Source organism: Nannospalax galili, unplaced genomic scaffold (assembly GCF_000622305.1).
Source record: "Nannospalax galili isolate Female #2095 unplaced genomic scaffold, S.galili_v1.0 scaffold441, whole genome shotgun sequence".
NCBI classification, from domain to species: domain Eukaryota; kingdom Metazoa; phylum Chordata; class Mammalia; order Rodentia; family Spalacidae; genus Nannospalax; species Nannospalax galili.
The window spans coordinates 393196-411271 of NW_008348089.1; the positions used below are offsets into that span (position 1 = coordinate 393196).

At 44.9% G+C, this 18076-nt stretch overlaps 1 pseudogene; it reads left to right on the forward strand.

Annotated features, from left to right (window-relative positions):
- The window catches only part of LOC115072315, a 44827-nt pseudogene extending 34736 nt beyond the window's left edge, over positions 1-10091 (forward strand).
- Positions 10092-18076: the final 7985 nt, after the last annotated feature.

Genomic DNA, 18076 nt, shown 5'->3' on the forward strand with positions numbered 1-18076 from the left:
CTAGTGGTGATAGCCCAATAATTACAAAGCTCAACTACAGGTAGATTAAACATATTTGAGGGTTTTGTTTTGTGACAGGTTCTAACTATGTAGCTCAGGCTGGCTCCCGAACAATGCTCCCTTCTGAGTCTCCAGAGTGTCCGGATTAGAGGTGGGTACAGGCAATTATGTCCAGCTCAGGGTTGAGTCTTAAAGTCACTGTAATACAATATCTAAAGCAAAAGCTGAGATTTACCACTTTTCCTCTTAGGGGAGAGAAAACTCATTCTAGAGCTAGGGAACTCTGTAATTGAATAAATCATTAAGATGGACTTTAGGCTTTTTAGCTGTGTGTGTGTGTGTGTGTGTGTGTGTGTGTGTGTGTGTGTGTGTTTTGCTGGTGGTGATCGAACCCAAGGCCTTACAAATGCTGGACATGGGTTTCTACTACTGAATTTCATTGCCAGCCTAGGTTTTTTAGTTTTTAAATAGGTCTAGCCTTAAGTTTCTAGGTACAGATATTATAGTAAGCAAGAGAAGGGAGGAGGGATTGCTCAGCAAATCAGGTAACAAGCATCTGAATTAGGCTGGACCTGCTAACACCGGCCTGCTATCCCAGGTACTTGGAAAACTGAGGTAGGGGACTTGCAAGTTCAAGGCTAGCCTAGATAATGCAGTGAAACCCTGGCTCAAAAAAAGTACAAAAAAGGTTGGAAATGGACTGGAGAGATGACTCAGCAGTTAAGATCACGTACTGCTCTTCCAGAAGACATGAGTTTAATTCCCAACAATCACAGGCAGCTCATAACCACCTGTAACTACAACTGCTGGGGATCTGACACCTGTAGCTTCCAGGGGCACCTGTACTCCTGTGTGTGTGTGTGTGTGTGTGTGTGTGTGCGCGCATGTGCATGTGGGAGGCTCTAGGCTCAATGCCCTGGATCATCAAAACACCAACAGAAGAGACAAGAGAACCTGGCAAGTCCCAGAAAACCTCTCAGGAAAGACTTGTCTGAGCAGGGTCAATGGAGGAGTCTAGGAATAGGTGAGGGAGAGGCAGGCAGAGCAGGTCTCCACAGAGGGCCTGGCTCATGTGCAGGTGGAAACTATTGTGGTTTGGGTCTAAAATGTCCAAGCACTTGGTCCCCAGCTGGTGTGTTTGGGGAAGTTATGGAATGTTGGACATGCAGTCTAACTGGTGGACATAGGCCTGCAGAGGTGGGTTTTCAGTGTTACCACCTGCCCCATTTCTGCCCTTGTTCTGATTTCTGATCTTCCAAAATGTAAGGAGCTTCCATGTCATGATCTCACCACTCAAAATGGAGCTATCCTAGGCACCAGCCCCCGCCTCCCCATACTGTGATAACTGAACCTCTGAAACCAAGAGTCAAATAAATCTTCCTGTAAGTTGTTTCTATCATGTATTTTCTCACAGCAATGTGAGAAATAACAAACACATCAACAGATGCCTGAGAACTTCTTGCACTAGATATTTGGCCTAAGCTCTGTGCACAGCAGCCAAAGACCTTCCACCCCATCCAAGTTATCATGAAGCTCATCTTCCAGACACTTAAAGCTGAGCAGGAAGGAAAAAGGAACGTAGACATCTTCCAGGATACAAAATGGAAAGGTCTAACTGCTGAAACCCGTCTTGATCATTGCTAGTCTCCCATACTGAGCATGGTGTCTGCTATAAGAGTGAATGTGATGAATTAGAACCAATGAGCATGTGGGAGTGGGGTGGAGGTGAGATCTGGATTCAGCCTGTGTGAACAACCACTGAACTAGAGTTTAGTTTATTTGAGTTTAGAGTTAGAGTTTAGAGTTTAGCAATTGAGTTTAGAGTTCTGGAGACATGTAACTTCCACAGCCTTAGCTTCCACTGCTGCTAAGCACACCATTAGATGGGTCTATGATCTGAGAACTCTTCTGGCAACAAACGCTCTCTGCCAGAGAGGTGCAGCTTGAAACTTAAATTCTGGTGGTGGCTCTTGGCACGCTTCCCCTAAGCCACAATACATGGTCCACACGTGCCAGGTTGACCAATCTGTGTCCTTCCCGTTCTGGTGGCTGCTTCCCTTGTTCAGAAGCCAGGGCAACATGACCTCTAGTTTGGACTGTGAAATGAGGAAAGAGGCACTAACTCCACACTTTACTAAGAAAAAACTTGGGGGGGGGTGCTAAAGATGTAGCTCAGTGGTAGAATGTTGACCTTGGGTCCCATCCCCAGAACTAGAGGGGAAAAAAAGAAAGAAAAGAAAAGAAAAGAAAAGAAAATACTTTGATAGACTCCTTGCTTAACAGAAGCAGAACTCCCTCCCTGTTTTAAAACAAGAAAATGTTTATTGCAGGAAATAATACTAAACACAAAATCAGTTGAAAAACAAAAGGCATCCATAATCTCAACATCCAATATAACCAATAAGTAACCAGTGTTTGCATTTGGGGTGTATTTCCTTTCTCTGGAGGTTAAACCAGGGTCTCATGTATACTAGGTGAGTGCTAGTATTGGGCATGAGCCATGCCTACAGCCTGGGTGCTCTTCTTAAAGATTTTTAAGGGTAATATATACTCATACATATGCACACACACACATATATTTTACATGCTAAAAATGAGATCCCATAATATACATCAACTAGCACATCGCTATGGTAAGCTCTAGCCTGGCCTGGCCTGGTATTGCAACCTCCATTCCGAGTTTCCACCTCTTACCAATCTCTTGCCACCTATACATCACCTTCATTCTCTTAAAGTGTGCCTTTTCCCATGTCACCGTCCTGTTAAGCACCTTCAACTGTTCCCTACTCCCCACTTCCTAGAGATGAAGAACGAACTATTTTAGTCATTATCCCAAACTTTTCAAGTTCACTTTCCATTTTGTCTTCCATCACCTTCTCAGACGTGGCTGACGAGAGAGTGAAAGCCTGCTGTGTCCCCAGCCCCTTGCTACCCTTTCCTGCCTCAAAGCTTTCCCTTCTAGCCGAAAGGCTCTCCCTTCTCTCCGAGCTGGAACACTATGCACCTCCTAAGCTTCAATCATTGCTGACCTCCAGGGAGCCTGCACCCCCTCGCCCCCGCGCCCCACTCCCAGCAAATGCTCTCAAACTGAGCCAAGTGCCTTTTTTCCTAACATGAAAAAAGTGTAATTTACCATTCCTTGCAGTTCCTCAAAGCGTACTTTCCTTCTCAGATGTGCATGCTCATACAGGCAGCTTTACTCCCATAATGCTTTTCTCATTTATAAAAAAAGTATGCCGCTGCATACGCGTGTGTTTTGTATACACACATGTATTTACATCTACAGTATGTGAGGATTCTATTCTTGTATTTCCTGGAAACTTCTGGGGTACCAGGTAATCCTTACAGCAGATGTAGATTCCAGGTCACCACGGTGTTTGGTTAGAAACACCTAGGGAAAAGGTGCCCCAAGTGTCATGCCCTGCATGAATCTGTGGGGCTCCTCCTTGGTTTTGTGCAATAAAATTGACAAATAGCTCTTAATTCACTGGGATGACATAATTCAGCTTGGTGACCACGAAACTTGAGAGCCGGGTGGATGTTCGATGATGTGATAGTTGGTGGGTGAGGGCTAGTGAGCCAACTCCATTTCCCAGGGTAGCTCTTCTAGCCAAGCATTGACATTCAAGGGTCTTTCACATCTGAGGAGATAGATTTCCTCCATTTAGGAGTCAACTCTCTGTTAGGTGTTTAGCATCTCAAACCTGCAAAGCTGCGGAAACTGCAAAGACAGGAGGGAGTTTCCATGGAGTGAGGGTCTTATCCAAGAGAAGTTTAGCGTTCTCACAAAGCTCAGGCTTTCTGCTCCCTCCTCCTGCTCTAAGCTGAAGAAATATTGGCAACTGATTACTGCTAGGTGAGGAAGAGCTGATCTCTAAAGCGAGGGACTCCAGAAAAGCTGAGTAGGCCTCAGTAGATGATCTTGCACTGAAGACTGTCTGGGGACACTAACGACACAATAGGCCTTAACACAAATGACAGAATGTATGAATTCCAGCGGGGGTGGACGTGCCAGTGGGGACAGCAGTATAAAAATGATTAAGACTGATTGAGATGTTCTGTATGAAATACACAAAAATTCAATAAAAAAAAAAAAGACTTCAACGTTAAAAGGAAAAATCCAAAAAAAATCAATTTATTTAAAAAAAAGTTTTCTGCTTTCTCCTCCTCCCCCTCTTCTTCCTCCTCCCGCTCCTCCTCCTCTCCCTCTTCCTTCTTCTAACAGTATTTTGCTATGTAGCCCAGACTGGCCATTGTAATCATCCTATCACCCTGCCTCAGCCTTCTGAGAACTAGAATTATAGATGTGAACTACCACTCCCAGATCAGAAGCTGGCTTATTTCAGGGTCATCAGGATATGAGCATGCAGTTCTCTCCTCCTCCAGAGGCTGCCTTGCCAAATTGTTTGGCTGACCTTCACCCACTGTTGATCTGGTAAGCACCAAGCCTTGCAAAGAAGAATCAGTGGTGGGTTCACATGATATTCCAGGCTCTCTCTGAGCCTTCGTTGGTGATAACAGTGTCATGAAGCCTTCTCCTTGACTCAGGCTTTGTTGCCCTTGACTTTCTCTTTTTACCAGGCTCTTTCCCTATGTGATCCCATTCACCCCTGTGGCTTTAAGGCCACGTACATTGAGGGTGCATCCTATCCACTTCAGAGACCCATGTGCCAAATCCTGTACTTGTCACCATCTGGATTTTGGTATTTTGAACTCTACCTGCTAAAAATAAATTAATCAGCTGCTCCTATGGTTTCCTACCTGGAGGATGATACCACTTACCACCTAAACACTCAAGCAAGGCACCTGAGAGGTGTTCTCATTAATGCTTCCTCTTTCACGTCCCCTGCACCCCAGCCCACTGTATGGTCAGATAATCATTGAGCCCTGCCAGTCCTGTAAATTCTTGTAGAGTCTTTCTTTTCTTTGCTGTTTACTTCCCATCCTGACACTATTCCAAGACACCATAGTATCTTGCTGAGCTACTATAAAAGACACCTTAGTGATTGTCTCATACCCGTGGTGTTTTTTTTTTTTTGAGGGGCATGTCATAGCACCATACTTGTTGCATTTGATTCTTGCCACGGCCAGTCCAACAGACAGCTGCAGTGCACTCTTTTCTCAGGCCTGCGTTTTGAAGGCTAGTTTGCAAATCCCTCCTGAGCAAGCCTGATGGGGGTTCTGTTAAGACACTGCCTTACTTTAGCTCTCCAGATACATAGTCTTTCTAGAAAGATTTTTCTCAATACCCTAAGTCCACTTTTCTTGCATCTTATCAGACTGAAGTGGTCCAGGACTCTGGACCTCCAGGGTTGAGCACATAAACTAAAGGGTGGACTTTATCCAGCCCTGAGACAGTCATGCTGCTGGCCCACAGATTCCTGCTCTGCCTCAACACCTTAACCCACCACCACATCTTTTGCCAAGTCCACTTCCACTCTCTCTTCTCCTACTCCTTGTCTCCTTTCCTTCCTCTCCTCCCATCCCCACCTTTCTTTCCTTCCTCTTTCTTGTACATTTTTACTGGTATATACTACAGGTGTTTAATGTGTGCAATTGAGTTTGTACACGTCCTAGGGCCCCATACTTTTTCTTTCTCTTCTCTTTGTATTCACAGAGCAGCCAGAGAAGTTTATTTGTTTAGATACACAAATCTGATGACGTCTTTCTTTTGTTAGGCGCTACCAATGTTTCCTTATCCCTTTAATTAAAACATTCAACTCCTTTGTCACAGCTCACTGTGCCCTGCAGGACAGGGACACACCTTCCTTTCCGCGTCTCCTATCTCCTCATGTCAGCCTGCCCGGTCTCTCTGTCCTCTCTGTCCTCTTGCCACACAGGCCTTCTCCAGTTCGTTTGGTTCACAGATGCACAGAGCTCCTTCCTGGTCACAGTGGTGGCCTCCTTTTGCTATGGCTGACTCACAGGCAGCTGTGAGCCTAGCTTGTAGCCCCTGAGCCCTGAGCAAGTCTGCACAAAGACTTGTGTACTGGCCCATTACCCGGCTCTTTCTTTGTGCTGCTTATTATGAGGTCTGTCACTTGGTCAACAATTTGTTTATTATTGGTTTCCTTGACTAATTTGGAAGCACAAATTCGCTTGGTGCTTTCTGTCCTATGCTTAGCACAATGCCTGGCATTCAGTATGAGTCAATATGTTGTTATATATGTTGTTAAATGGATAAGGGATGCCCTAACTTTAGGTGTCTTTCTGACTCCTAGAACACAGTAGTAATTTCTGTGGTGCCGTTTGAATTTTGAATGACTCTTTCTTTGATTGTTGCTGGTCCACTGATGGGTTTTACTTTTTCATACACTGTACACAGGCTAACTGGTGCACTGGGAACTGAGAATTGGGAATCAAAGTTGACTTGGACTTTGATCTTGTCCAGAGGAATTTACCAACTAAACAAATCACTGTGGGAGGGTTGTAGGTTTTTTTTTATAGGATCAAGAACACCTTCCTATGTGACATTTGATGAGATCATTTGTCCAAAAATAGGCAGGTATCAGAGAAAGGGTTTGGGCCCTTTTGACCTAGTACCTATGGTAATGGCCAGGTTGCTTACAGTCAGTACAGCCCAGGGCTAGAAGGCCTAAAATGACTCATCCCATAAATAAAACAACCAGAAGTCGTGCCAAGCCAGGTTAGCAGGTTAGGGTTCATCCACAGGGCCAGAAGACACAGAGCTCCATGGTGCCTAGACTGAGCGTGCTGAATACCTGGCTGCCTCTAGTGATGCTCCTCTGGCCACTACGAGGCCCATCAGCAGCTGAAGACTCCTATTTCCAAGCTGTGGTTTACCAGCAAGGGCAGAGCCAAGGTCTCCAGGCAAAAGGTTAAGTAACAACCTTTTATTCACAAAGAGCTGGATGCAAATCTGGTGCTACGTATCCTGACCCAAGCAAGTTATATCAACTTTATGAGACTCAGTTTCCTCGAGTAAAATGAAATTAGCTGCTGCTAATTGGGGAGATGAAATCATATAGTTAGTTCTTCTCTGAACCTAATTATCTGTTTATTCCTTTTTTTCAAATCATGCTGTGGGTATGGGTTTTGCATTGGTGGCCCCTTAATTCCTTTCCTTCATTGCTCATCTCCCTCTCTTCATGGGTTCTGCAATCCTGGAAATTTCCAGTTCTGACATGATGAACATGCTCTTCCTGTGCAATGGAGGGACACAATAGGCATTTGTCATATCCAGGAGGTGAGAATTATTTTAAAGGTTTCCATGGCCACTACAGTGGCCACGGCCTATGGAGTCATTGTCACAGAGGACCTTTGACTGTCCAGGGACTGCTTTGTTTTGAAGTCACCTTGGCCAAGGTCACACTTTCTGAACTAACTCACATGATGAATGATCACTGACAGGATAAAAAACTCTTGACAACTGTTGAAGGCCGTGCTTGTTCCAGGGCTCCTCTGGGCTCAGCTGAAGGCTTCATTTGACCTGCACTGAGTCTTCTGACCCCTCACTTTCTTAAGCGTTGACTCCTAGGGTACTTTAATAAATACTAAACCCCATCCCAGAATCTACTTTCTGAGGGACAGACTTGCAATGTATCAGTTTACCAGCTAATAGATCTAGAGCTGTCAGACACACTTGGGTGGAAATCCAAATTAGAGAGACTCCCTCTTCTCACAGCCTTATAATCTACTGGAGAAGAGAAGCCTTCAGCAAATAAAGGCAGTTTCACAATAGTTTCACCATTACACAGAGGATTTTAGTTAATTTATTATTATTATTACTATCAAGTGTTTTTTGTTTGTTTGTTTGTTTTGAGTAGGGTCTTACTATGTAGCCCTGGCTGGTCTGGAACTCATTATGTAGGCTGACCTCAAACTCACAGAGATCTGCTTACCCAGCCTCAAAATCTATTTGTTTATTTAAATGTTGTCTGTGTGACTACATGTGTGGGTAGAAGCTTGCCATGATGCATATGTAGAGATTAGAGGACAACCCACAGTAGTTGGTTCTCTTCTTCCACTATGTGGTTCCAGGGATTGAACGCAGTCTTGGCCACAAGTGCTCTTACCCACTGAGCCATCTGGCTGACCCCCATAATTTTAAATCTTTTTTCTTTCTGCTGCCTCTTGGCTACCTAGACCTCATTTCTGGGTCTCTCTCTCTCTCTCTCTCTCTCTCTCTCTCTCTCTCTCTCTCTCTCTCTCTCTCTCTCTCTCTCTCTCCTTTTCTCATGTTGACCTTAGATCTCTTTTTTCCTTTAAAACTAATATGCTGCTTTTCCACAGCAGGTTTGCCATCAGAACACGTGTGGGGAAAACCACTCCTAACTGAAGCCAAAATGGAAAAGATTCACATATACAAGTCACTGAACATGTAGATTCGAGGAAATACACACTGTTGGCCATCTGATCTGCAAATGTGGAGGGATCAACAAAAGATCTATTGATAACTCTGTGGACTGCAAGATGGCTCAGCAGGTAAAGGCTGCCAAGCCTGAAGACCTGAGTTAAATCCCGGGACCCACATGATAAAAAGAGAGAGCTGGCTCTTGTAAGTTGGTCTCTGACTACCACATACTCACAGTAGCACATACACCACCACCCCCAATAAATAAATGTAATTTTGTTTTTGTTTGTTTTTTTTTTTTTTCGGTCTTTTTGAGTCAGGGTTTCCCTGGCCCCAGCTGGCCTGGAACTCACTATGTAGAGTAGGAGAATAACTTGAGGAGGCTGCCAAAATGGGAAAGGGCTCCTTCAAGTATGCTTGGGTCTTGGACAAGCTACAAGTTGAGTATGGGTGGTATCACTGCTGGCATCTTCCTGTGGAGATTTGAGATCAGCAAGTATCACGAGACTATCATGGATGCCCCAGGGCACAGAGACTCTATCAACATGATTACAGTCTCATCTCAGGCTGACTGCTGTCCTGATGATTCCTGCTGGTGTTGGTGAAGCTGGCATCTCCAAGAATGGGCAGGTCTGTGAACATGCCTTTGCAGTTTACATGCTGGGTGTGAAACAGCTAATGGTTGGTGTCAACAAAATGGATTCCACTACAGAGTGGAGCCACTCTACAGTCAGAGGAAATCTGGGGAAATGAAGTCAGCACCTCTGGTCATTAAGTTGGCCACAACCTTGATACAGTGGCATCGAGCCAATTTCTGATCGGAATGTGGACAAGGTACTGGAGCTACATCCTAATATGGTTTGCTTTAAGGGGTGGAAAGTCACCTGTGAAGGTGGCAGTGAGGCTTAAAGTTTTGGATTGTTTCCTACCACCAGCTCATTCAACTGACAAGCCTTTGTACCTGCCCATCTGGGACATCTCTAAAATTAGTGGCATTGGTGCTGTCCCTCTGTGGACCCAGTGTCCTCAAACCTGATGTGGTGGTCACCTTTGTCTAGACAACAACTGAAGTGAAGTGAAGTCTGTTGAGATGCATCATGAGACTTTGAAGCTCTTCCTGGGGACAACATGGACTTCAATGCCGAGAATATGTCTGTCAAAGATATTTACCATGGCATCATTAACGGTGACAGCCAAAGTGAAACATCAGTGGAAGCAGCTAGCTCCACCACTTGGATGATTACTCTGAACCAACCAGGCCAGGTGACTGATGGCAATGCCCCTATACTGGATTGCCACACAGCTCCCATTGCTTGCTAGTTTGCTAAACTGAAAGAAAAGATTGGGAAGATGGGGCTGATGAGATGGCTCAGTGGGTAAAAGCACTTGCTGTGCAACCCTGAGGACATGAATTCAATCCCTGGGACCCATGGTGGAAGGACAGAACTCTGGAAAGATGTCCTCTGACCTCCATACATATACCATGGCATCTGTGTGCCTGCACGTACACACTCAAGTCATATGCAAACACACATAAATATACACAAATAAAGAAGCTGGAAGATAGCCCTAAATCCTTGAAATCTAGCAATTCTGCCTCCATTGATGTGGTTCTAAGCAAGTCCATGCTTGTTTAGAGCTTCTCTGATTAGACCATTTGCTGTTTGTGATATGAAACAGATGGTTGCTGTGGGTGTCATCAAAACCCTGGACAAAGAAGGCTGGCAAGGTCACCTCGTCTGCCCAGAAAGCCCTAGCACCTGCTACTCGGTCTTAATCAAGGTGGAAGAGCTGTCTGTCTTGACTGGCCATTTAAGTTTAATAGTAAACAACTGGTTAGTGTTAATAATGCATCCTAACACCTTTAGGTAAACTGAGAATGTTTTGTGGACCTTGTCTACTTATGTGTGTGTGTGTGTGTGTGTGTGTGTGTGTGAGAGAGAGAGAGAGAGAGAGAGAGAGAGAGAGAGAGTTTTGAGAGAGAGAGAGAGAGTTTTAGTTAGATAAATCAGTACTTTAAAACAATCAGCACTTTTTAATGGAATGGCCAAAAATTTCTCATAGAGTTTTGAGACCCTTTAAAACAAAGTTTAATGAGAAAAAAACACACAAAAAACTAATGCACTATTCTTTGCTTCTTTGGGTCTCCTTGGACTTCCTTAATGACAACAACAAAAGACTGCAAAGTGCTCCTCGCAGACCACCTAGATCTAGCGCCTTCAACACAACAGCTGGCTGCAGGTGTATGGAAGGATTGTGAAGGATTATGTAGAAAGGAAGTGCTAGGCAGAGTCCCCTGCTAAGTACAGAAAGGGAAGACTTTGCAAAATGCCACACCAGTGACTGAGGTGAGGTACAGGAGCCAGATCCTGGCGTGAGGTAGAGGGACAACAGGTCAAATCAGAGGCTCATTATTGGAGCACCGAATGGAGTGGGAGGCTGAGTCAGCAAGAAGATGGCTGAGCTGTGGCTGATGTAGTTTTCATAGTCCTAACCTGTCTTCTTCCTTTGGGAGCTGCGACCCAAGGCTTAGAGCCATGGCTGATGAGCAGGTGCAAGTAATGCTGAGGGCACAGAGGGGGGCCTGGTGGGGAGGAGGGCCTGAAGGACAGGCACATTGGCAAAGGGAGCCTTCTGGAGTCAGGAACCACACCTGTCTGCAGCTTTCCAAGTGTTATCACGTTTTCAAGTTAAACAGTTGAGCAATTAGATAAACAGTGCCTAATTTACTTGTCCCTGAGGAAATGTGAGAGAATCACTCTGAACTTTATCCCACCCGCATATCCTGGTTACAACTGTCTTCTTTGTATTTTAGGATTCTACGACACATTTTGTTGTTGTTATTTGTATAGACACACATTTTGGGTAGGGATATTTTATTTTGTAAGCATTCCATTCAGAGGTCTCTTTTCACCAGGATATTTAGGTAGGAAAATCAGTCCTTTTCTCCTGCTACAGTGGCAAGAAGCCAGGTGTCTGTTGACTCTGTAGGCCCAACCTTTTACCAGTAGCACCCGCCTGCCTGGCTTCCCCTGAGTGCAGTGGCTCCCAGTCACCCTCCAACAGCAGGTTGAATGCTACTTTCTCTACAGGGCTCCTCCAGGTCCTGGGCCTGTCTCTGGGATTCCTGAATGTAGGTGTTCTTACCACTCTCCTGCAATCACTGCTTGCTCATTTTTCTCTTCTGTCAAATCCAAGCTTTCTGTTGGTTTTGGGCCAGGGATGGAACCTAGGGCTTAAGATGTGAGGAGAAAGTGCTTTGCCACTGAGCTATACCCTGAGCTGTATCCTGAACCACAAGTGTATGTTTTTAAAGCTGCATTGCAAGCTATCGAGAGCTGTGAAATCAAGTTTTATATTATACATTTTGGGATATTCTTCTATGCTGCATCTGAGTATTAATAAATTCATGTTTGCTACTTAACTATTTTCTATTTGTGTTTTTACTTAACTCTATATACACTAAAAGTGACTGTTGTCTCATGAAGTCTTTGGTGTATGTGAGTGTGTGTGTATACATACACAATGGTAAAGAACATAAGCAGTGGACTTCTGGGTAAGATGGCTGATTAGAAACATTGCCAATGAAACCCCACGAAAGAAAACAATCAAGATAATACACAATAAGAAATAGGGAGATGACAGTTGGTAAAGTGCTCTGAGGACCTGAGTTCTGATTCCCAGGACCCATGTAAAAGCCAGGTGCAGCAGCATAGCCTGTAATGCCAGTGTGGTGGGACAGATTCAGCAGATTCCTAGAGCCAAATGGCCAGTCAGTGAATTGGTGAACTCCAGGTTCAGTGACAAGACCTTGTCTCAAAAAAGTAAAGAGAGATGCTTTAACCTCAGCACTCAGGAGGCAGAGGCAGGCTGATTTTTGTGAGATTGAGGCCAGCCTGGTCTACATATTGAGTTCTAGACCAGCTGGGACTATAGGAAGAACCTGTCTCAAAACGAAACAAAACAAACCAACCAAGCAAACAAACCCCAAACACCTAACGATGACTCTAACCTCCACAAGCATGAGCATATACACAGACAAAAACACACACAAGATAATACACTATAATCTCTTCCTGTAAGAGACAAGATCTTTAAAGGAGCTTAAACCAGGTGAGATCTCCCCTTCTCCGGCTGCTGTGAAGCAGAGCAAATCTAGGCCTGGCCCAATGACACCACTCTGCTGAGCTCAGTGAGGCCTCTGGGAAAAGCTTCTCCCTTACACACAGGCCCTGCAGGTACAAAAGAAGCTGAAGCCCAGTGCAGGGACCAGCCCATAGCAACCACCAGGCAATGGCTTACAACCTGTACCCCTACATGAACACTGAGACTGCTGTGAAGCCAAAGGCTCCCACTTGCCTCCTCACCACCAAGAGAGCCAAGCCAAGACAGCACCAGGAGGCACCTGACAATTACACTGGACACATGCCGGTGTGTCAAAACTCACAAGTCTGAACTCCACTGGGACAATATATACCCCAAATCTGGTTCTATAGGTTTGAATTGGAATTGCAAATTGCCCCTCCGCCACCAGTGTACTTTGCTACATGAAACATCAGAGAGGGAAGAACTGAAATATCATCCCATGGAGAAAGAAATACTGACTGATGGAGCATCTTTTGAAAAAATATTTTTGGTTATTTTTTATTTTATCTGTATGAGTGTTCTGCCTGATTTTAAGTGCACCTGTGTCCTGCAGGGCTCGAGGAGGCCAGAAGAGTGTGTCAGATTCCCCTGGAACTGGAGTTAGGGATGGTTGTTAGTTGCCATGTGGGTGCAGGAAACCAAACCTGCTCTTAATTGCTGAGTCACCTCTCCAGTCCCTGGGATATCTATTTTGTTTTATTTATTATTTTTATATGTATGAATGTATTGCCTGCATGTATGTAAGTACACCCCTGTTGTGTAATGCCCACAGGGGACAGAAAAGGGCATCAGATCCCCTGGAAGTGGAGTTAAGGACAATTGTTAGCCACCATGTGAGTGCTGGGATTGGAACTGGGTCTTCAAGAGCAACCAGTGCTCTTCACCACTGAGCATCTCTCTAGCCCCTGGGATATCTTTTTAATAGATTATACTCTAATTTACATTTTGCCTTTTTATTGTTTATGTATCATGGTTAATTTTGTCATTTTTCGTATTTTTAAATCTTTCATTCCCGATTTTCACTCTCCACTCTTGCATATATCTGTCATGCTGGTTCTACTTTTGATTGTGGGGTGCTGGGTTAGGTTTTAGGGTGCTCTCTCTGTCGCTCCACCCAGTCTTTGCTCGGGCATGTTCCCTTAGTCTTCCCATGCACAGCCCATATACTTTCTCTCTCATTCCTGCCTCTTTTCTCTCTCTGCTTTACCCCCTCTCCTTCATACCGCGTGACTATAACCTTCAAAGCTTTAACGATCTCTAAAATCTGTGGACCCTGCCAGCATCCCACCTTTCCCCTCTCGGCTACTTTTCCCATCCCACTCTTTTTTTCAAGTTGATGCATTACTAGTCCCTCTCCTTAGGCCCACCCTCTTCCCTTCCATCCCTAATCTTAGTAACTAAAATCCTAGTATGCCCCATACAGTCCTTATTCATTTATTCTCCAACAGTTATTGAAATTAGAGGTGCCCCTTTTGTTAACTGGCTAGTACGAGCTTAGCACAGTGGGCATATTCGGCAGCTGTGGCTGCTCCTGTAGTTAGTATTCCACTCTGAGAGTGTATTAGTTCCTTTTCTGTTGCTGTGATTAAACACCGTGACCAAGGCAATTTATAGAAGGAAGAGTTTATTTGGCTTACAGTTCATAGGGTTAGAGTCCATAATGGTGAGGGAGGCATGGCGGAGGAGGTGGCCAGAGCAGGAAGCTTAGCAATCACATCTTTGAGCAGGCACAGGAAGCAGAGAGAGACAGGAAATCTGGCAAGACTTAAGAACTCTCAAAGCCCACCCCCAGTGACATGCTTCCTCCAGCCAGGCTGCACCTCCTAAAACCTCCCCAAACAGTGCCCCCCAACTGGGACAAAATGTCCAAATACTTAGAGCCTATGGGGGACATTCTCATTCATACCAGCACAGGGATTAACAGGCTGAAACAGGTACCTGAGCTCCTGGACTAAGGATATAACTTCCGAGCTACGCATCTCCACTCTTCTACAACTTAGCCCATTTGAACATTTCAAAAACTTAAACTGAAAAAATACAGTTGATTTTTAAAAATTCAAGCAGTGAAATAACCGCAGATGTAAAATATCAACGCAGTAATATGAGAGACATGAAAAGACAAGGCAATGTAACTCCTCCAAAAATTACTAACCCCACAGTGATGGCCTCCACTGAGTGAATTAAATGAAATCCCAGATTTAAAAAAAAAAAAAAGAAACCTCAAAAGAATGATTAAAAGTATAACCAAAGAAATCAAAGACGAGAACAAACGTCTAAGAATAGCTGTATATACGGACACAGTGTCAAAGCATCATCATATGCACTGTTTCATTTTGATGTGATGGGAGACAGATCTAGGGTACAGGATATTTATTAAGGAGCATCCTAGGGGCCAATACCTGAGGAATTATGGAAAGATGCTGAGGTAGGACCCAGCCTTAGTGAGCCCAGTACCTTGGAGCTAGTGTGGCCTTTCAAGGTTGTCACCTCCAGTGTCAGCAGGATTTTCACTCAGGCAGTGCCCACTCACTGCCAATGGTGGCAGTGAAAGGGCTTGCAGCCAAAATGCCATCTCAGGAAGGTAGACCTTACACTTAGCAGCCATCCAGCTGCCAGAGCTGAGGTGCTTACTGGTGTGTACTCTGGGTGCACATGGAAGGCTCATTACAGTGTTTTCCTTTCTTATTTAATTAACAATTGTTTTTAGCTGAGTGTGGTAGCGTACACCTTTCAGCACTTGGGAGGCAGAAGCAGAGTGATCTCTGTGAGATCGAGGCCAGTCTGGTCTCCATAATGAATTCCAGGCCAGCTGGGGCTACAAGGAGACCTTGTCTCAATAAAAACAACCAACCAAACAAGCCAATTAGTTTTTTAAAAATTTTTTATTATTTTGATTTTTTATGTGTATGTGTGTATTGCCTGCATGTAGGTAAGTGTACCTGTGTCGTGCAAAGCCTGCGGAGGACAGAAGAGGCTGTCAGATCCCCTGGAACTGGAGTTACAGACAGTTGTTAGCTGTCATGTGGGTGCTGGGATTCAAACCCGGGTCTTCTGCAAGAATATTCAGTGTTCTTAACCACTGAGCCATCTCTCCAGCCCCCCCCCCCTTTAATTTTACTAACACCAAATTTCAGTTTTGCTTTCTTTTGTCACTGGTGAATGATAAATTCCTGACAAATGTAGTGTTTCCAAACTTAACAGCTGTACATATGGGTGTGGGGCTTTCACAGGAGGGGCATGCAAAAAGAGCATGGCAGAGCACTTTGGAAGGGATGCTCAGTGCTGGAGGGATACTGCGGCTGGATGACTGTATTCTCTGGAAGATACAGCATAAAGTAATCCTGCTCTTTCCAACAGGACAATGTGAATGTTGTATGAGCACCCAGGGCACTAGGCCACATCTACTTTCTCAGCTGCTAAGAAGAGAAAGAAAAGACAGTTTTTTTGTTTTTTTTCGTTTGTTTGGTTTGTTTTTTGTTTTTTGTTTTTTGTTTTTATCAAAAGATAACTTCAAGGAATCTTTTTTTTTTAATTTTACAAAAACTTTATTGATAATTTCATGCATGTATATAAGGTGTTTTGATCAAATCCATGACCACTCCCTCCCCCCCCAACATTTCCCTCCTCTGAAGAGGTAACCCTAAAATCTTTTAAGGATTAGATACAAGCTCCCAAATATTTTGACATTTTTGGCCTTTGGAACAGAATTATATTGCTAACAAGCCCAAGGACATTTTGACTTTTAGCCAAGAAAGTGGCTACATTTCTTTGAGGTCTTTTTACACTAACTGCCTAGCTAATTCCTACCTCTTATTCTTATCACGCCATCCTCTGAAGGGGTTACCCAAATTGCCAATAGGGAATAGGGATGCAGACCGCTCTGGCTTCTTCTACACTGAACAGGGACGCAGGGTGAGGCAATTGGGGTACCCCTCAGTGGATCTATCTAAAAGACTCCCAAATTGCATAACTCTTATCTCTAAGGGGAGAAGAAAGTCCTTCAAGGAATCTTTTGACTGACTACCATGAGCAGGAGAACACTCACCCACCACACCCCAAATGCAGGTTAGATAGACTCAGTCCTGATTTAGTGTATCCTCCTATCTGCCCGTCTCTGAGTGTGTTCATATGTCCCTTTCTCTGCCCTTTGTGTCACTGTGTCTCATTGAGTCAGGCCTCACTGGTCACTAGTTTGGCTTTCCATGTCCTGATACCCAGTCTTGACCTCCCAGGATTGTCCTTCCAGAGACCAGGATGGCTTTCCCCACCCCATCAGGGCCTCTTTCTCTAGGTTCTGGATGTCCTGCTTGTGCCAAGCTGATGGATTCTGTCTCTCTTGGCTTGCTGTGACTGATGGATCTCCATCTCTTCTTGGCCTGCTGTGACCTGGGATGTCAGGCTTAGAGCCTCTCTTCACTTTGGGGCAGGGAAAATTGCAGGCAGACTGTGTGTGCAAAGGGCCCTGGGTCAGGATCTGGAAAGCCCTAGCAGGTGCCGCCTCTCACATGGGCCAGCCCTTCTTTACTTTCCAGCCCCAATTTCTTCATTTCTAAGGTAAGAGTGGGATTCCTACCCTGTCTCACCAAGTTGTGGTTGAAATAGGGACAGTCCCACGAGCTACCACTGCCGGCTCTTTCCTATGCTTAGCACTGGGCTCTCCTTCCTGTACCTCTTTGAAGATGGCAAGTCCCCCTGACACGCATGAGGAAATGTAGGATCAGAAAGCTTAAGAAGCTTGCCCAAGATCACATGGAAGGGCCAAAATTTGAACCTCGGTCTCTTGACAAAATTCTTTCTATTTCTACACTGTAAGACAAGGAACACAGAAACTTCTGCAGCGATGAGAAGTCTTTTCTGTCCACCAGCATCAATAACTTTAGCTCATCTATGCCTCTCTTCGAGTCTCAACTACATAAGGGTTGTTGGAGGGAGGTGGTGCGGACACACTGTGGGCAGTGCAGAGAACAGCCCTTCACACTACTAATTCTTTAGCCTTGGGGAATGTGTGCCTAGTGAAAGTAAAGCAAGCAGAACTTACTGTGGTTGAGATGGACAAGACCAAGAGCTTGATTCTGAAATCATCTTGGTGGTAACAAAGCTCAGCTGGGGTCCAAATGACTAGAGCCTTGGCACCATATAATATGCCTTCAATGTGAGGCACAGTGTCTGTAGGCATGGTACCATGTGGTCCATGTTGGGGGCGGCTAAGCACCTCCTTGATGCCCCTCACTGCAGGAACAGAAGCAGAGCAGAGTGTATTTGTCCCCAACTCAGACCAGAGCTGCATTCAGATGCGGCTGGGGCGATACAGCTGGAAAACACTCCAAGCTCTGCCTGTGCAGACTTTCCTGAGTTTCTCTCCTCCAGGGAGTGAGAAACTACAGTGGTTCATCACAGGGAGAAAGAAGCTCCCCAGAAGGTGGATGCTATAGCCACTGTTAGACTGGGAGAAACAGATCCAAAGGCAAACATAACATCATGGGATTCAGCTCAAGATTTGATTACGGCTGGAGGTGTTGCTCAATGGTGGAGTGCTTACCTAGCATGCACGAAGCCCTGGATTTGATCCCCAGCAACACAAACACACACACAGACACAGACACAGACACAGACACA